Raw genomic sequence first — 20,766 nt, 5'->3', positions numbered from 1 at the left:
TTTTATTCCAAATGTCCATGATGGACTGCCTAGTCCATTTTCTCAAAAGCCACTCCAAATCTTCATTTGCAGTTCAAGGCTAATTGCTCCATTGTATGCAGGAAACCATCCATTCAGACCTCTTTGCATTTTTACTTTAAGGTTTTACTTGTTTATTTGCCACAGAAAGTAGGGGAAGAGCACAGGCTGCAGGAGCTGCAGAGGGAGAGGGAGAAATAGGCCCGCAGCTGAGCAGGGAGCCCTATGTGGGGCTCAATCCTGGGACCCTAGGATCGTGACCCGAGCCAAAGGCAAACACGCAACCAACTGAGCCACCCAGGTGCCCCAATACTGAGTCTTAATCTGAGGTTTTCCGTCACAGTGGATTCTGCTGTCTCCATGTCAATTTCAACCCGCACTGAGACTTTTAAGGTGTAGGACAGGTGCTTCCCTAGGAAGTGAAGTTGGCACCCGAGCAAGAGTGAGAGGCGGTCGTCAAAACCAAATGTATCAATTCCATTGATGTTCACTCAGTTGATCCCATGGGAATCTCTAGGTGTCCAAGGGTAGAAGGAAGGGCTGACGTCCTCCAGCACCATGGAGTCTGGCAATGGACTGTGGACAGAGGCACCACCCCCAGCCTCAGGTAGGATAAGCAGACTTTGGCTTCAGCCTGTAGCAAGAAGGCCTTGCTAACTATATTGAGCTGGTGGGCGGTACCATGACCCACGGAATAACAGACAGCTGGATATGAAGGCTCAGAATCCGTGAGAGTCTCTATTTCCAGGAGAGCCCAGTGCCTGGCCAGCAATTGTTGCTTTCATGGTCTATAACCCAGGGCCAAGGAGGGCCGTTTCTTGCATTGGGAACCCATGGACAATTTACAGATACCATGGGTGGTCCAGGGACTCCAGAAAGTGGGAGAGGAGGTTGCTAAGGCCTTTTCACTAGGGCACTAGCAGGGGATTTTTTAAAAAGTTTATTTATGTGTTTGAGAGAGAACTTGAGCTGGCAGAGGAATCCAAAGGAGAGGGAGAAACAGGCTCCCCACTTAGTAGGGAGCCGAATGTGGGGTTCTATCTCAGGACCCCGAGATCATGACCTGAGTCAAAGGCAGACGCTTCACCAACTGAGCCACCCAGTCCCCCCTAACAGGGGATTTTAACTTGGACCGATCCTAGAGCCTTTTGTTGAGGGGAGCCCCACCCAACGTGGGCTCATTTACAAGTAACAGCATAAATGGGTTTCAGTAAAATTTATAAACAAGAAATAAGTTGTGTCCAGAACCCAAAAAATACTGAGCGATGTTTGACTCGTATGTCCTTTTTTCTTTTTAAAGATTTTACTTAGTTACCAGAGAGAAAGCGCAGAAGAGTGAGTGCACAAAGGGTGGGTGGGGCAGAGGGAGAGGGAGAAGCTGGCTTCCCAGTGAGCAGGGAGCCCTATGTGGGGCTTGTTCCCAGGATCCTGGGATCACGACCTGAACCAAGGCAGACACTTAACCCACAGAGCCACCCCAGCGCCCCTGCACTTGTATGTCCTTAACAAGTGTGTCAAACAAATGTCCTCACAGTAGGATGTCACAAAAGTGATGTCATACCTATGTTCCTGGAGAAAGATGGGTGCAGTAAGTTCCTGCCCTCAAGGATTGTGTGTGATAACAGTGTGGTTTGGGTGCCCTGTGCATAACAAGGTAAAACATGTCGCCTTCAAATTCAAGATGTTGAAATAGGCACTGAACAGAACATATTGGCCAAATATATAATAGCAAAATATTTACCACTTTTAAATTTGTTGGTCTCCCTTGTGAGTTTTATTTTTAAAAGATCTTATTTATTTTAGAGAGAGAGAGTAAAACAGGGGGGAGGTGAGGGGCAGGGGGAGAGAGAATCCCAGGTTGATTCCACCCTGAGCACAGAGTCCAGCAAGAGGCTCAATCCTATGACTCTGATATCATGACCTGTGCCAAAAGTTTAACTGACTGTGCCACCCAGCTGCCCCTAGGCAGTCTCAGAGTTTTAATGGGACCAGGGTATATTCTAATCAGGTATGGTAAGAAAGGAAGATATAGAAATAACTGTCACAATGGAAGAAGCTCTTTAGAAACACAGATCCCAAGAAAGGAGGTCATGAGAGCCATGAAGGGCCATCCAGGGAAGCACCAGGGTCAGTCAGGAGAAAGAGGGAGTGAAGGGAAAATGTGGGCAAGAGCCTTCACTGTGGTTTCCACGGGAAGGGACAGGTGAGGCAGGGTGAGCACGTTTAAGACTGGTTAGTTGGAATAATTTCAGTGGGCCTGGGCCACAGTGGTGTCTGGAGTAGTCTGTCCCTGCCCTGGGGTGATCAGGGCAGGGGATGGTGGCCCAGAGTGTAAGAGCTTCTTAGAGGGAGTGGTTGGGGGCAAAGGCCCTGAATTGGTTGGTTTACATGTGAAAGGTGTGCTCAGAGGCAAGCTGTGGACCATCTCCAAAAATTAACTATGCCTGTCAGGGACAGTCCCTCCAAAGTCACCAAGGCCTGAGATGTCAAAGCATTAACTACAGAAGCTAGAGAATGCAGTTATTTTACTAGTATAACCATCGTTTGAACCCTCGTATTAAGTCCATGAAGGTTAGCCAACCCGCATGTCTTAGCAGACATTAAGTTAATTCAGATTGCATGGTGCACTGGGTGTTATATGCAAGTAATGAATCATGGAACTTTACATCAAAAACTGGGGATGTACTGTATGGTGACTAACATAATAAAAATATTATTATTAAAAAAATAAAGTTAATTCAGAATTATGTTGTAGGGACAATAGCCAATTGGCCTCCTTTTATCTTTTGCCATACAAATAATTTTAGTAAATTTGGATTTTTTTTTAAGATTTTATTTATTCATTTGAGAGAGAGCAAGAAGTGTGACAGAGCAGGAGCTAGGGGGCGTGGCAGGGAGAGGCAGAGGGAGAAGCAGACTGACTCCCTGTCCAGCAGGGAGCCTGACATGGGGCTCAATCCCAGAATCCGGGGATCAGGACCCTAGGAGAAGGCGGGCACCTAATCGTCTGAGCCACCCAGACGTCCCTGTAAATTTTGGATTTCCAATTGGGTCAAATTGTGACACTATGTTGAATTAATTTGGGGTGGGGGGGAGGGTTCCATTCCTCCTTATTGTCAGTTTATTTATTCCTGGATTTACGTGGGGGGCGGGGGAGTGTCTTTTTACGCTGCTCATCTTTCTCTGTTTTTTCTTCCGGAGAGTCTCCAATCAGCATCATCAGGGTTGGAGCCTCTGTCATGGCAATAGCTGTATGGTTTCAAGTCTCTTGACTTAAGTCAGGGTGTGAATTGATACCTTCACTGTGCCACAGGGGTGCCGTGGATCTTTCCCCCATAACCCTGAGGATCCGGATCTTGTGCTAAACAGGTTTGGGCAGCGAGTGGTCAGTGAAAGAGCACAGGACCCACAGCCCAGACGCTGATGAAGCAAAACCATCTTCTGCTACAGCCTTTCTCTCCCGTGGACTGCTTCCCCTCCCCACTGTTCCTGCTCTGCAGATTGCCTCAGGATAGTTTTTCATTTCTAGCCACATAAAGTCATGAGTTTTGGGTTCTGTCTCCAATCACACATGGTGCACATGTTCTGGGTGTTTATGGGGAAAGGGAGCTGGGGGGTAGCGCCATGGCTGACTGTCCTCTTCCTGTGGGAATGCCAGTCCATCTCCCCAGTGTTGGAGTCCACAGCCAGGAAGACCATTTTGTCTGTGGCCGGAGTGGGAGCCTTAAGCCTCTCGATCACATCTAGAGTCCTTCGACAGGCTGGGAAGTAACAACACTAAGAGAAATGCAAGTGTGTGGCTGAGAGGGTTGCACTGGGAGAGAAGTGGAACACCAAACACCCCCCCCCCACTTTTGTGTTTCTCATCAGCTCCTGGGCCCTGGGCTGCCATGGATGTGCACCTCAAAATTCTGAGGGCTCAGGAGGACACAGGGTAACAGGGAAAGGAGTGGTAGCTTGGGAGACAGGCAAGGCCACTCCCTTTGCCTGAACCACAGTGCTCATGAGGCAGCCATGGAGCCATTCTTATGTCTCCCTGGGGTCGTGGTCTCCTTCCTTTCCACCAACACCAGAGAGGGTCATCCCCAGGACTGTGCTTGGGGTGCGCTTTCCCCAACAGGATCTGCATGTCTGCCCCAGCACTGGCCCAGCTCCCAGTCGGTGGAACTCAAGCACACCAGTCAGCATGTGTGGTTGCGGACCTCAGCAGGGAGTCTTGGAGACCCATACAGGCCAGATGCAGGTCACATTCATGGCACCTCACGCCTAGATACAGTCAGTTCACATTGGTTCTCACCTTGTTGGCAAAGATGGGACATTAGTTTGGAAACGGATGGTGACTTCCATTTGAAAAACAGAACAGGAGCTAACACACAAGCTGGCCAGCGATGGCCAGTTCCCTCCCAGATAGTGCTTGTCACCTCTGAGGCTAGTTAGCTAACAAAGGAACAGTTCAAGCTGACCTATGTCCTCAGTTAAGGTGGGGCCAACCTGTTTGTGATGCCACTTGTTTTATTCACCTTCTCCTCAGTTCCCTGGTGAGAGAGAGCTTCCTGTTGCAAACCTGTGGGGATCACCTGACACCCGACAGCTGTGATTGACAGCAGTTCACTAGTCACATATGCTCACAGTTCAGGGGTAGGATCCCCCACACTGTGCAGGGCTGCACAGGGATTGCTCTTGGGAACACAGAGAATAAGCAGGGGCTTGGAAGGCAAGACTGTGTCCTAAAGGTGGAGGGGGGCTGCAAGTCCTGGTTCTGATGGGAGGGTATGAGTGGCTTGCTTGAAGAATTTAGTGGGCTTCTAGGGAACTGAATGCTGCTCCTCAAAAATCAACAGGCACCATGTCTGGTCCCTGTGGTGAGAAGGGTTTTTGTTTAGGAGACCTTACTTTGCATTTGGCCATTTGAGCCCCTCCTTGATTTTCCCAGGCATCAAGACAGCCCTTAGTATGGAATCTTAATTTCAGGCTTATGCCACAAGAGGGTATGAAAATCTAATTCTTCTTAGAACTAATAACGGAGTTTCACGGTGAAACAGTACACAGAATAAACACATACAGTAAGTTGTACTGCTATATACTAGATATGAACATGTGGGCACCACAATCAAACACACTCACAATTAGTAATAAAACTATACTTGGGGATAAATCTAACAAGGCATGTCCAGGAGTCACATGCTGAAAGGTATTTAGCACTGATAAAGGAAATCAAAGATACAAATACATGGAGAGATACACAATACTCGTGAATTGTAAGATTAAGCGTAGTAAAGATGTTAACTCTCTCCAGATTTATAGAGAGATTTAATGCAATTGCTGTAAAATCCAGTAAGGTTTTCTTTTTTTTTCCTTTTTTGTCGTGATAGATAAGATTATTCAAAAACGTAATGTGGAAAGACAAAGGAATTAGAGTAGTTTCAAAAACAATTTAATAAAAGAATCATAAAATGGGAACATACAGTGTACCAAGTTTCAAAACTTATTAGATACTTATAATTGGGAAGACAGTGTGTCATCTGCAGGGCACACACACAGATCAATAGAACAGAACAAAGAGCCCAGAAATCGTCCCCACAAATACATCCAACTGATTTTGAAAAAGGTGCTAAAGCAACTCAACTGAGGAAAGATAGCCTTTCAACGGACTGTAGGCATTTAAAGCTGTGATGAGCTCATAGGCCCCAGACTCAGAAAAGAGCACCAGCAGGGAAGGAAGATGGTAGTTTGAGGTCCTACCAGGTGCTGTTGGGAAAGGAGGGATCGTTTGTGCCCAGCTCAGGATGCAAGCTCCAAGCGCTGGGTGTCAGTTACTTTCATCATTCTGAGCCGAGATCCTCCTGATCCATCAATTCCACAGGCTCCTGGGATTGTCCCGTCAGCTCCCACACTGCAAACCGGGGTCACCCCTAACTGAGCATCCAGTGCTCCAGACTCCATTAGCCTTCCCATTAGCATCATTGTCAGCCTATATGAGGTGGCAAGATGGTTCTCAGTAACTCTGTAAGTACATCCTTCCAGTCCAGCAAAAAAGAGAGCTCTTCTAGCCTAGCCACTCCCTCCCGTTCGGCCCTGGCATTCATTCTGATTGGACAAACCCACCACCACCCTCCCCAGCTCTAAAGTATGGTGAGGGTGTTTGTGTGTGTGACCGGCCAGGCCTTGGTAAGTTTCACCATGTTTCAGGCGAGGAGCCTCATCTAATCCACACGGATTGAAAGGAGGGTTTAGTTCTTCATCATTAACTCAGGCTGTTGTAGAAGAAAGAATGCTGGATAGACAGAACACCAAATGCCTACTTTAGCCTCTTGCGGAGAAGTTTCATGGTTAATGCCTGCTTTTTGCTCCAATATGAATGTCCACAGGGGTTTTACATTTCAGATTCTCTTTCCTTGACTTTGTCAGAGGATGCAGATGAGCTGGCAGTGAACGTTCTCTGACATTGTCTCATGACGTAGTTGAGGACTACCCCAGTATAGTCTCCTCTTTGGAGGCATCGCACAGCCTGAGTGAGACGCCTGAACTAGCCAGTAACAAACTCCACTCCCGTGTCATAGAGGTCTAGCTCCTTCATCAGCAACTTAAAGGAGTTGGGCCTGCCTGCAGGAAGCCTTTGGCGTGGCCCTCAGTGAAAAACTGTCCTCTGAATCAGGAGCTTTTTCTGAATCCAAGGCTCAGCAAAGAACAGAGGTGTCCTTTCTTAGAAAACGACATGAGGCACATCAATATATCTGCCTCCACCTTCTTCCAATTACTCTCAGCCTCACCATCCACACCTATGGGATTGACACCTTATACTAATTGCCCTTGACTCTTACTACTTATTAATACCCATGGAATGTGTCCACTGGCAAGCTGGGAGACTGTGCTCATTCAGTGGTTTGCATTACCCTCTTAGCAGAGGACCACTCTCAAGAAAGTGGTGTATTAGATCTCACCACTCCCCCTGGCAAGCCTCCCTAAGCTCAGCCTTCCCCACTGTCATTTCTACTTGGGGTATCAATGAGCTCTTGTTCCTCCATTAAATACTAAGTAAGTTTTTGACACCTGATCTTGCCCAAAGTATGTACTCTGGCTTTTTATTGTGCGTGTGTGTGTGTGTGTGTGTGTGTGTGTGATCCAAGGTTCTTAAAAGTTTGAGTAGCTCCATTCAGTGCTCCTTGCAGAGAAATGGAACATAGAAACACATTTATTTATCTAGAAAATGTTTTCTACGAAGTGCAGTAGAAAAATTGAACATCTTAAATATGCATAATAATGAAACACCTGTGAACCACCTCAACTTGAGAAATTATTGAGGTGCCCCTGTATCCTTCCCCTCCAATGTTCTACCCTCCCCACTCCCTAAAGGTCAAAAATGTGATTCTTGTTCCCCTCGCCCTTTACTTTCTTCTTCTGTACAGTATTTTATCATCTATGTGTGTTTCTCTAAACATTCGTTTTGCTTGGTTTGAACTTTTCAAAAATGTTCTATTCCCTTCTTTCAGTGAATAGTATGTTTCTTAATTTCAGCCATTGATGCTTGTAACTTGCAGCTCTAGTTCGTTTCTACTGCTACATAGGTTTCCATTGTAGCAGTTTTCTGCACATTCCTTCTTCCACGTTTGAAAGACTATTAGCGTGCAAAGCCCTCACTTCGCACAACTGGCGCAGAGTGGGCGCTGGATGAACATTTGTTTAGTGGTTGAGACTGAGCCCCGACTCACTGTAACACTAACACTTGTTTCCTCCGGTTAAATTCTCTGAGGATCCCGGTACCTCTTCCCCCTTGTGAAAGATAGTCTAAAATATTCTGACCAGCAAGAAGAAACCCGGTTCTCTCCTGCCGCAGCCGTGACTACAATTCCCCGAAAGGCTTGCGGTGCTCTTTTGCGTCAATTTCACTTTACTTCGCCCTGTGAGCGAGCTTCCGGGCTGTGTGGGCGGGAACGAAGAGTCATCCAATGATTCCAAAGCCGGGAGGAGGGGCGGAGAAATTGTCCAATGAGGGTCTGGATTGAGGCGCCAATCAGCGAGAAGGTTGCTTTGGGACCTGACGTGGGAGGCGTCATTGAGCCGCGCCAGCTGAGCGCCGGGGACCCAGCCCCTCTCCTTCTGCCCTTTCGGCGGCTGCCTCCTTCCCTAGGCGGCTGTGGACCCCGCTTCCATGTCCCCGGTGGGCACAGCTCCCCGGAACTTGCACGCCCATGGCCACTAGCCTGAGGACGCCCTCTTTCACCTCCTGTTCTGCCTCCTCGACGGACACAGACGACGAGGGTGTCCGCGGCACTTGCGAAGATGCTTCTATGTGCAAGAGGTGCCTGCGGGGTCAGGGGCCGGCGTCCCCGGGGGACTGGGGCCTCGGGGGGAGGCGGGCCTGTGTCTCAGGAACACGCTTGTGCACTAGAAGGTAGCCGTCAAGTCGTGCGCCCCGGGTTTCACACGTGTGAAGTGCCCAGAGCGGGGCTTCATTGGAGGAGCTGTTAATTACCTCACCTGTGTTGTGCGCCGGGCCTGGGGATGGCGTGAGTGGGACTCCGGCGCTGAACCAGGCAGACGGGGGCTTGGCCTTCTTGGGGCTAAAGTCTGGGTGCAAGACCGACGAGAAGCAAATAAGTGTAGTGTTGATGGGGGAGGAGGAGTTCAGGTTCTCCCTCTTGAATAGGTTACTTTCCATTGGGGGTTGTCAGGATCCCCACTGCACCTGAGGTCGGGCCAGTCAAGGGGTGTGTGTGTGTGTAGGGGGGTCATGGTCTGCCTAGGAGCACGTAATATTGGTGTGCAGAGCCAGTACTTTTCAGAGCTCTTGCATGTTTGCCGCAAGAGTCTACATTCTTAGGGGTCTAGTGGGGCAGCGTTGTGAGCACAGATAAGTGTGACAAGTCGGAAAGCACGAGGCTGGAGTGTACTTCATTCATTGGTTCACTCAACAGAAATTGTTGAGAGTGTACTTTGTGGTTGACCCTTTCTTTTGGGTGGGTGGTGGGTATTCAGTGACGGGGAACACATGATAAATAGGACTGGCATGGTGCATGATGTAGTTACCACCTGGCTGGAAAAGACAGGAAGCAAATAATTACCCATGAATTACATAATGACAGTTTTGCGTTGAGTGCTGAGAAATACAGCATGTGTTAGAGTTTGTAATTTAGGCAGTAATGTTTAAGCTGAGCAACCGAAGTCTAAGAACAAAACAGGGATGTGTGTGTGTGTGTGTGTGTGTGTGTGTGTGTGTGTGCGCGGGGGGGGGCTGTTTAGTTAGAACAAGGAAAGAGTAGGAACTGTTAAAGGAATTGAGAAAATGTCCTTGAAGCTGGGGCCATGTAGGGACTGTAGGGTGGGGAAAGCCAAGGTTTTGGGTTAAGACTTGTACTTTTTGAAGGTTCTTTGAGACTAAGCAGAGTGATTGAAACATGGAGTCCAGAGCCAAGCTGATCCTAGCTCTGCCACTTATGAGCTGTGTTACTAAACCATTCATGTCAGTTTCCTGATCTGAGAAACGGGCATGATAATAATCCCACTTCATAGATGATCGTAAAGATTAAATGATACTTAACATTAATAAAACACTTAAGGCCATGTCTGACATGTAATAGATATTAGCGGTGGTTGATTCAAGAAATAGATAAATACATACAAACCTATTGAAGACTTGGAGGCAGCGTGTGGTGAAATTATTGAATGTAAATGGCTTCCACCCAACTTCATTTCTTCTCCAGTTTTCAGGTGCTGTTGACCACGTGTAGCACTGTTGAATTAGAAATTTTTTTTTAAAGAATTTATTTATTTGACAGAGAGAGACAGCGAGAGAGGGAACACAAGCAGGGGTGGTGGGAGAGGGAGAAGCAGGCTTCCCGCTGAGCAGGGAGCCTGATGCAGGGTTTGATCCCAAGACCCTGGGATCATGACCTGAGCCGAAAGCAGACGCTTAAGACTGAGCTACCCAGGGGCCCCAGAAATAATTTTTCTCATATCGATGGCTATTTGCTAAGAGAATCTGAAGTGCCATCAAAATGATCAGAGAGAAAGAAAATACTTTTCAGTAGCATATTACGATTACATTTATTTAAAAGTTGTTGTTAGTATTGATTTATTTAATATTTGTTGGTAACAGTTTTTGAACACTTGCTTACCCCCCAAAAAGTAAATTAACTGTAGAGTAATTCAGACACAGCAAAAGGACAGAGAAGCAGTAAAGCTAGAGCTTGCCTTTTCTTGACTCTCTGTGGGATAGTTTTGATAATTTCTCTGTTCTTCTCTGCTTCAGTTTCCAATGCCTCCCCGTGTCTAGACATCTAAACATTTTAGGGGAAGTTTGGGTTTGGAATTGCAGAGACTCAAATGTTGTCGTACCCAGCCCAAAGTGCAGATCATTAGAGCCTGTGGCGCTTTTTAAAGCAAACACAGATGCTCACATCCTCCTCTAGACTCACTGAGTCAGAATCTTCTGGGATAGGTCCTGGGTTATAAGGACGAAGCATGTATGCCATATGGATACATTTCATCAAAGGTTTTCTTTTGCAGTGGGCTTTCCTTCATCAGAACAACATGCAACAAGATTCTGAGAATCTATACGTTAATGTTTTAAGAGATTTTCCAGGGCTCTGTCCTTCCAGTTTTGTGATTTCGTGATCTGCATCTTCACTGCAATGTATTAAACCCTTAAATCTTTTCAGAAAGTCATGTTATTAATCACATAGGGATTCCTTTCGTGAGTCATGGGCAAATCACTTTCTGCCTCAATTCACTCTTTGGAACGGGGATAAGAATGGTAAGGATGTAAGGATTAAACGAGAAATAGAGCCAAGGCAGTCAGCACAGGATCTGGCACAGAGTCTTCCATAAATTATACTAGTTTCGATTATCCTGCATTTTTTTTCTTTACAGATTTTATTTATTCATTTATGTTAGAGAGGGAGTGCACACCCCTGGGGTGGGGGGCAGAGGAGGAGGGAAAGGGAGGGGGAAAGAATCTCAAGCAGAATCCACACTGAGTGTGGAGCCCGACATGGGGTTGGATCTCATGACCCTCAGATCATGACCTGAGCCGAAATGGAGAGTTGGACACTCAACTGACCGGGCCGCCCATGTGCCCCTTGATTTCCCTCCATCTGAATAATATTTGGTTGATGTTACTATCTCCTAGATGTGGGTTAGGCTGGTTCCTGGCGCCCTAGGGTATAGCCATAAAACCCCTAAAATCATGTTAAGAAAGCCAGTTAGCCTCCCAGGAGTCCTAGGATGCTGCTGTTTTGGTGTGTTCTCTCCTTCAGTACAGAGTCCTCCTGGGGCTACCGTGCAAGGAATGGCCTGAGATGACTGCTGGGAGGATTAGATGTGGAGTGCTCCCCCCAGTGCTTGGCACACAGCAGGTGTTCAAGACTGGTAGTTAGTTCAGGACTATGTCACCATCATCAGTGTCATGACCTTCAGCATGGACTGGTGCTCTTACTCCCAACCGTCCTACAGTTAGAACTCTTCTATTGGACATATCGGCTTTCTATGTTATTATATTCCAATAATTCCATTTGGTTCACCAGGAATCTTACGAGTGCTTACTGTGATCACCAACTCTTGTGACTCCCCATCTCCCCTCTCCTTATCTTCCCCATCCTGCTGTTCCCCTAAGGCAGTTCCCTCTTTTGTTTGCCCGTGACCCCACTCCTAACCCCTCCCCGTGTCCTGGTAAATTCAGAATCTGTAAGCGTCAGCCTCCTCTCTTTCCTCAGCCTGTCCTTAGCCATTTCCTTCCTCTCTTTACTTTGACCCTGGCCCTTCTGGGGGTGTCATCTGTTCTTGATGTCCCCTCAGATGCTACCTGTGTTCTCCTACCCTGAATATTTCAGGATCGGAGGGGTTCAAGATTTGTGTCCTTCCTCTTCTTTGCCCCCATGCCATTTCTTTGAGATCCATGGTCCCCAGGTGGAGCACGCTGGCCTCCTCCTCATTACTGATTTCTCCCTATGCCCCACTTACCTAATTTGTGGAAGACTTGGGTGGCAGGCCCAGAGCCTTCCTCTCTTTTTCAATTCTTGCCGTTGGCCTAGATGACCTCAGTGTGCGCATGGAGGACCCAGCCTCCATACAGGGCCCTCATTTTCTCAAACACCTCCTTGCAGCGATCACCTCTTCTCATCCACCTCTGTCACCACTCCCACCGTGGTGCCCTGGAGCTCCTCCCTAGTGCTGCACCACCTTGCAGATGAGCAGTGAGGTGCCTTTCAACCCCAATGTCTTCTTTCCAGAGAATGAAATGCGGGGGCAGTGTGTTCGATTCGTCATTTCTGCTCTGCCCTCAGCATGCTCTTCCCTAGGACCTCCTTGGATTTCTGTGTCCTTTAGATGCTCCCTCGAGGCTCTCATCTCTCAGCTGAGCTTGGAGTCCCCAGCCCATGATTCAGTGATTGTCCTGGCAATGCTGCTTCCACCCTTGTCTTTCATCTGAGTAAACCCCAGTCCCTGGGTGAACCAAAGCATCCATGTTCGCCTTGAATCCTGATGGTGGAAATCACACAGCAGGCCAGCTTGGAACAGCTGTGAGTTCTTGCCAACCAGCCTCACCTGTGCCTTCATGGAGCTCCCCCATTCTGTGGTTCTCTGTGCAGCTCACTTTCCTGCTCTCCAGAATCCTTCCAGCAGACATTTCCCACTCTCCTCAAACCTCTGATTGACACACCCTCGTCTTTCATTCTCGACATAAGATGGGCGATGGGATGGGTATTGCTTGACATAGAAGATGGAAACTTTCAGATTGGAACTCCATGAACGTCCCTCCAAGAAAGGGCACCATCCTTTCCTACCGTGAAAGTGGTCAGCGTCCTCCACAAAGGCCACTGGAAGCATACCTGCCGTTAAACACAGTGGGTTCGTTACTTATCCTCAAGGCGAACCCACATCATGGCAACTGTGGGGCTGATCAGTAAGAAAGAGGGTGTTAGATCTTACAGGATTTGGGCTTTGGGCGGATATATTGGGGAGTGTTCAAGGAAGCAGGGGTGTGCTCTGGACTGGGTGCTGACAGGGGGCAGGACAGTTCTGGGATTGGGTAGCTCCATCAGTCTTTTCTAGAAAGAGGTGTGAGTAGCGTGACGAATGAACGGTGTCTTTCAGAAGAAAGGCACTCGCTCAAATCAGCTGGGAGAAGGTGATTGGTATTTTGTGGCTGGCATGACAACCTGGTTTTTGTCTTTTTGGACAAGTGGAAGTGGTCCTATTTCGTCTCCTTTTATCACCTCGGCCACGTGACCTCGTGCTGCTGTTCTGTGAGATGGTTTGTGTCCAACAGCAGAGCCACATGGCTTCCCTGTGAGCCCCAGGCCTGCTTCTACCAGCAGTGCAGCCTGGCTCAAGGTGCCAGGCCACCTCCTCGATGTCAGCGCTGCTTTTCCTTCTTTTACAGTGGAGGAGGGAAGTCTTCAAAAGGCAAATAGGTGTTTTCCAGGCAGAAGAAACTAGCCTGGACATTGAAGCACAGGGCTGTGTCAGGGGCACAAGACATGGGGTCGGGGAGCAGATAGCAAGAGAGAATTCTGGAGAGGTTGCGAGAGAATGAAATGCGGGAGGTTAGAGGGGTTTCAAATGTGGGAACTGATGTGCTCTGGGTTTTCGAGCGATCCCCAGCAGCCCTGTGGGAGATGCTTTGGTGACAAAGGGCAAGTCTGTTCCCCTTTCCTTCCCTGGAGCCACAGCCCTGGCTCAGGTCCCTCCTCCTACCTGCTCAGTTATAACACGTCTTTCTTGTTCTGCCTGCTTCTCGTCCAGCTCCCTCTCCCTTCCACGTGCTCTTGCTCTGGCCAGGGTGATTTTTTTGGAACCCCAAATCTTCTCCTGTTACTATGTTCCTGGAAACCTTTTGATTCTCCATCAGGCACAAGGTGAGAATCTGCACTGCGTGGCATGACTCACTTTGCTTTTCGTGATCTTCTCACGGAACCCTGGATCTCCCGCTGCCAACTGGAAATCAGTAAATTGATGTCTCAGAATAATCGCACATCCATTCTTCCCAAAAGTGTGCTCGAGATCCCCTTCCTGTGTTTGCCTCCTTGCCACCCCAACCCCCCAACTCCGTGAATGGGGCCACTGTGTCCTTCAGCTCCCACGTGCAAAAGGGAGGAGTCATCTTGGAACTCTGCTTTGACTTCCTCACCCCCTTATGCGATCATTCACCCAGCCCTGTGACTTTATCTGCTAAAGATTTCTGGAATCTACCTCTTTTTCTCCACCTCTGATTCTGTTCTCTTAGTCCACGTTACAGTCATTTGTGGTCTGAGCCAAGGTGCTAGTCTGCTTGCTGAGCTTCCACGTGCTCCTACCCCCGCCCCCAATCCCTATCTCCCCCTGAAGCCAGAGGTTTGTGGGAGGCCCATTCGATCAGGTCACTGACTAATTTCCTGGCTTCTTGTTGCCGTTTGAGGTAGACCCAAACATTCCTTTTGTGTTCTGCATGGCTGCTCCGTCCTCCTTCTCCAGTCTTGGTTCCGGCTCGCCTTCCCTGCCCTACGCAATCTGGTCAGTCCTTCCAGTGTGCCCTGTGCCCACCGGCCTTGGGGCAGCTCGGCTGCTCCCTCTGCCCGAGAGGCTTTCTCCCTCAGCCCCCTTGTTCCATGAGCTCTCATCTTCCCTCAGATGAATGCAGTCACTCCACATTCTTTATTGAATGCCTACTCGGTGGAGGCTCGGTTCTCGTGCGGTTCCAGATGTGCCGCAAACAGACCATGGTGGGGCTGTTAGCAAGCCTTTCTTCCAGAGACAGAAGCAGCCAGGGAACACAGAGGCAAGCAGTCCGGCATGTCAGGGCGTGCTGGATGCTGTAGGAGGATCGGAAGGGGTTGTCATCTGATCTTGGATGGCCAGAGAAGGCCCCTTGAGGACAACATTGGAGAAAGCCTTGCAGGAGGTAAGGGAGTGAGCCCTGGGCATGTCTGTGGGAAGAGTGTCCCAGGCAGAGAGAAGGGGGAGTAGGAAGGCCACCATGGAGAGAGCTGGGCTGACTTGTTCCAGGAATGACAAGGCCAGAGTTAGAGAGAAGGGGAATATAGCAGATGGGGTCTTAGGGACCTGGGGCGGTGGCCACTGGGGGATTTTGAAGTGAAGAATGAGGTGACCTGACTTGGGTTTTATGGGATCACTTCAGCTTCTGTGTTGAGAACAGCGAGGATGGAAGCAGGGAGATCAGTTAGTAGGCTACTGGAATATTCCAAGACAGAGATACTGCCGGCTTGGATCAGGATGGTAGGTGTGAAGTGCTGAGAACGGAGCAGATTCTGGGTACATGTTGAAGGAAGAGCTGATGGGATGTGCTGACAGATTGGGTGTGGGTGAGGCTGATGAAGCAAAGAAGGTCCCCAGCCTTCTGGGTCATGTCAGATGCGGCTCCCTCCGGAGGCCCCTGACAGCTGCAGACAAGGTCCAGCCCATTGTCTGTTCTCTGTGCATCTCGTCGTGGCAGTCAGTCCCGTCACAACAGAGACACCCAGTTTCCTGTTTGTCTCCCCCGTGAGAATCATGCTGCCGAGAGGGACCATGTGTGTCTTAGGGCCACGTGCCTTGTAGACCCCTAGGAAGTATTTCTTAGCTGGCAGAGTGACGAGGAAGTGAATATAGATGGTCAAGGTTCTGTTTCCTGATGAGGACTCAAAATTGCCATGTTCTGTTTCCCTGGTTTTGAGTGGTCTGTGTGTTTTAGAAACCAGGCTGGGGGCTCTAAGACTGAGATTCTCTTGTGAGAATTCCAGAAGTTAACCTGATTTCCACTGCATCAAAAACGTCCCCCTTGATGTGCAAATGGGTCAGAGGATCACCTCTTGGGAGAGGCAGCATTTTCTGGAGGGCCTAGGCCTTTCCAGCACACTGATGGCATCTTCCTGGCTCTGCCCAGAGAGCAGGGCTGAGATTTTGATCTGAAATATTCTGAAGGTGGGGCCGCTGCTTTCCCTCCCCAGAGAAGACATCTCACTTTAGCATGGGAATATTTTTGTGAAGATAAATTAGCTGCCCATCAACTTGCCCATCAAGAAAGTCAAGTAAATCATGGATTTTATGGAGTTTCTGATCCCCCCACCCCTATTTTTTCCAAAAGGGAACAAATTAAATTTTGGAAAATATATGTGAAAACAATGGTCTGAGATCTAGAATACTCATCTTGTTTCTTTTAACGATTCATTTTTTTTATTGGTTAGTTTTTAAGATTTTGTTTTTAAGTAATCTCTATACCCAGTGGGGCTCAAAAATCACAACTCTGAGATCATGAGTCACATGCTCTTCCAAATGAGGCTGCCTGGCGCTGCCTCAGGATTAACTTTTTAAATGACAAATATGAAGTCATTTCCCCCACTTAGTAGCCTAATTTGAATATACTGTGCGTATAATTTTTTGCATCGTGTTCTTTAATGGCTGAATGGTATTCCACAGTGTGGTTGTACTTTATATGAAGATTCTTCTGTTCATCATTTGGGTGGCTATGATTTTGTTATTATGATAGGGCTGTGATGAACATATTTGCATGTGTGTTTGAATTTTCCAGTGAGATGGATTTCAGGGGAGAAGCTTCTGCAAAAGGGTCATCGGAAGTGGTTATGTCACTTTCTGTTCTCACCCATGGTAAATGAGATGCTAATCACAGAATATTCTCAGTCTCTTAAATTGTTTGTCAGGTGGAAAATAATGCCTCTTTATATATATATATATATATATTTCAAAGATATATTTATTTATTTATATATATTTATTTCAAAGATGTCTTTATTTGAGAGGGAGCACGGGGGAGGGGCAGAGGGAGAGGGAGAGAGAGGATCTTAAGCCGGCTCCACACTGAGCATAGAGCCTGACTGGGGCTGGATCCCACAACCCTGACACCATGACCTGAGGAAAATCAAGAGTCAGGTGTTTAACTTATTGAGCCACCCAGGTGCCCCTTAAATTTATATTTGTATAATCACTAATAAGACAGCATTTTTAGTTGGTCACTATCACTGATAGTTTCTTACATGAACCCTTTCTCCTTATCATTTTCCTCCTGGGTTGTTGTCTTTTTGTTTGGTTATTTATAGTTTTGTTATTGATTTGTAAGAACTTTTTATATGTAGGATAGTAGCCCTTGCCTCTGCACTGTTGCAGTATTTTCTCTTTTTTTATGGTTTTATTCATTTATTTGAGAGAGAGAGAGAGAGAGAGAGAGAGAATGAGCGCATCCACGGAGGAGAGGGAGAGGCAGGTTCCCTGTGAGCAGGGAGCCCAATGTGCAGCTCGATCCTAGGACCCTGAGATCATGACCTGAGCCGAAGGCAGATGCTTACTTGACTGAGCCACCCAGGCGTCCCTTGTTTCAATATTTTCTCTGAAACTGTTGCTTGTCTTTCAGTTTAGCTTGTACCATACATTTCATGATACATTTCATTCTGAACCTGTATGGTGCCAAATCTGGCAGTCTAACTTCATGGCTTGTGGTTTTTAGATGATGTCTTAAGAGACCTTTTCCAATCACTACATTTTCTTTTAGCACTTTTATGGTTTTAGCTTCTATTGCTCAGATCATTCATCTATCTTTATTATTTTGTATGTTTTAAGGTAACAGTTTTGGTCCCTACACCATCTAGTGATGGTCTATATCCCCCATGGATTTGAAACATCACTTAGATACTAAATCCTTACATATGCTTTAACACAGCAATGGGTATATCATTCTTCAGTTCCAGTTGGAATTGCTCTTTTTTTTTGATGCCTAAATATTTTGACTTGTGATATAACTTAGTTGTGAATTGATTGAGAGCTCCCTCAGCTTGCTTCTCAGAGTAAGAATAGGGTTGTACCAGGGAATAGCACCCTTTTCTTAGTTCATTTGAGCAGCTGTACTCCAGGAAGGAAGAAACGAAAGGGACACTGAGAAAAGGCACGTGTCTGTGTCTGTGAAAGCAATAGCTTTTCAGGAAGCCTCCTGTGTAGACTTCAACATACGTGTCGTTGGCCAGAACTAGACATGTGGCCCTACCCCTAGCTGCAGGAACATGTGGGAGGGGAGAATTTCTCACAGGGCAGATTGATACCTCGAACAAAATTGGGGTCCTTTTAGTAAGGAAGAAGGGGTAGGTGGATATTGAAAGGGGAACATGGAGGGTCTGGAGGGTCAGCTACCTCTCTCATCTTTTTTTTTTTTTTTTCCTTTAGCATTTCCCCCACGTAGTGGTGCCTGGGTGGCTCAGTAAGATTGAGCATCTCTTGATCTCAGCTCAGGTCTTGATCCTAGGGTTGTGAGTTCAAGCCCCACATTGGGCTCCATGCTGGGCGTGGAGCCTCCTTAAAAAAAAAAAAAGGGTGAGAAGAATTTCCCCAGGTATTCTTAAGAGACAAAGGGGGAGAGAAGGAAGAAAGTGGAGGTGGGAGGGCAGGGGAGAGAGGGAGATAATTTATAATATAAAATGCTCAGTCTTCAGTGTTGAGTTTGATGAGCATTAAGAAATGTGTACAGTGAACTCTTGAACAACATGGGTTTGAATTACCTGGGTCCACGTATATGTGGATTTTGCGATGAATGTAGTTCAGTACACTAAACATTTTCTTTATGATTTTCTGAATATGTTCTTTAGTGTACTTTATTGAAGGAATATAATGCATAACACATATAACATACAAAATATGTGTTAATCAGCTGTTTTTATTATCAGTAAGGCGTCTGGTCAGCAGTAAGCAAGTAGTAGTGAAATATTTGGGGAGTCGAAATCTATATGCAAATTTTTGACTGCGCAGGTGTCCGCACCCCTAGCCCCTGCATCATTCAAGGGTCAACTGTATATCTGTACACCACAACCAAAAACAAGACATAAACTATATCTGAAACTCAGAAGTTTCCCTTGTACATCTTTCTAGTTAGTCTTCTTACCCCCACTTTCTTTTTTTTTTTTTTAAAGATTTTTTTTAATTTATTTATTCGACAGAGATAGAGACAGCCAGCGAGAGAGGGAACACAAACAGGGGGAGTGGGAGAGGAAGAAGCAGGCTCATAGTGGAAGAGCCTGATGTGGGGCTCGATCCCATAACGCCGGGATCACGCCCTGAGCCGAAGGCAGACGCTTAACCGCTGTGCTACCCAGGCGCCCCCTTACCCCCACTTTCTTATTCTGATTTCAGAATCTATAGTAGATTAGATTTGCCTGTTCTTGAACGTTGTATAATCAGAATCAAGCAATATGCATTCCTTTGTCTTTTTTCACTCAATGTGTTCTTTGAGATTTATCCATGTTGTGTGCACTTATCAAAGATAAACAGAGCCAGATCCTAGTTAAAGTGGTGAAGACAGATTTTAATCATTAGTAACTGTTGCAATCAGGAAAAGAGTCCAGCATGAATGAAACTCAAGCTTGATTTGTACAGAGGGCATTTTAAAGAGAGAATGAAGAAGTAAGGCCAGGGGCACATAAAATCAGAGAAGTAACAGATTACAAAAAATGGGATAGGTGTTGATCCATGTGAAACAAGCTGGATTTGATCACTGGTAGACAAGGGCCCGACTTTTCAGTGTTGGCTGAAGAAACACTAGATGCCTGGAGTTTCCTCAGACAGGCACTAAGGGGAACTGGTGTCTTCCTAGGGTGGGGCTTGAGCTGTTAGAAACTATGTTAGTGTTTGTTTGAGTCTGTACATGATAAGCCAAGGTTGAGGCCTTGTCGAGAAGAAGGCTCTGGAGTGTGGCTAGAGTTTGATCAAGGAGAGAGTCTTTATCAGAGTAAAGTAGTTTGCTCCTTTGTATGTAATGTGCATAAACCACAATTTGTTCATCTGTTCATCTGATGATTAGACATTTCATTTGTATCCAAGTTTTTGGTCATTGTAAATAGGCTACAATAAACATTCTTATAGAAGTCTTCAATTTCTCTCAAAATTGCTTCATGGGATTGCTTAGTCACAGGGTGGGGATATATTGAACTGCTAGACTAATTTCCAAAGTGGTTTATCAGTTTACACTTCCCACCAGCAATATAGTAACACCCCAGTTGCTCAGCATCCTTGTTTACCTTCTGTGCTGTCAGTGAGGGTGAGATAGCATCTCATTATGGTTTCACATCACATTTCCCTGGTGACGAATGATCTTAGGCACCTTTTCGTGTGTTTATTGGGCATTCATATATCTTTTGTGAAATGTCTGTTCAAGTCTTTTGCCCGTTTTTGTTGATAATGTTGTTTTTGTTTTTTACTTACTGGAGTTTATTATATATTCTGGATAGGAATTCTTTGTCAGGTAGACACATTGTAAATATACATGGATAAGAAAATGAAATTTTAAAATATTTTACAGTAACATCAAAAACCTAAACTGGTTGGGGTGACTGGGTGGCTCAGTCGATGAATCATGTGACTTTTGATCTCAGCTCAGGTCTTGAACTCAGGGTTGTGAGTTCAAGGCCTGCATTGGTCTCCATGCTGGGTGTGGAACCTACTTAGAAAACGAAAACAACAGCAGAAAACCAAACTGGCTAGGAATAAGTCTCAAGAAAGACATGAAACACCTTTACACAGAAATCTATAGAACATTGTTGAGAGGAATTCAAGAAGACTGAAATAAATGGAAGATATGCTTTGTTCATGCATCAGAAGATTTGATGTCGTTGAGATTTCTGTTTTTCATGACTTGATTCATGCAAACAATGCAATCCCAGTCAAACTTGTAGCCATCTTTTTTAGAAGAAATGACCAGATTGATTCTAAAATGTATATGGAAAGGCAAAGGGTCTGGAATAGCCAAAATAGTCTTCAAAAGAACACAGTTGAAGAATG

General features: G+C 46.5%; 1 protein-coding gene across 2 annotated transcripts in view; it reads left to right on the top strand.

Annotated features, from left to right (window-relative positions):
* The window catches only part of LCMT1 (leucine carboxyl methyltransferase 1), an 85,352-nt gene that overhangs the window by 25,498 nt on the left and 39,088 nt on the right, over window positions 1-20,766 (top strand). The window lies entirely within an intron of this gene.

This window comes from Ursus maritimus, unplaced genomic scaffold (genome assembly GCF_017311325.1).
Source record: "Ursus maritimus isolate PB19 unplaced genomic scaffold, ASM1731132v1 scaffold_2, whole genome shotgun sequence".
Lineage (NCBI taxonomy): Eukaryota > Metazoa > Chordata > Mammalia > Carnivora > Ursidae > Ursus > Ursus maritimus.
The sequence above is the reverse complement of the archived record's forward strand: the minus strand, read 5'-3'. Positions and strand labels throughout refer to the sequence as shown.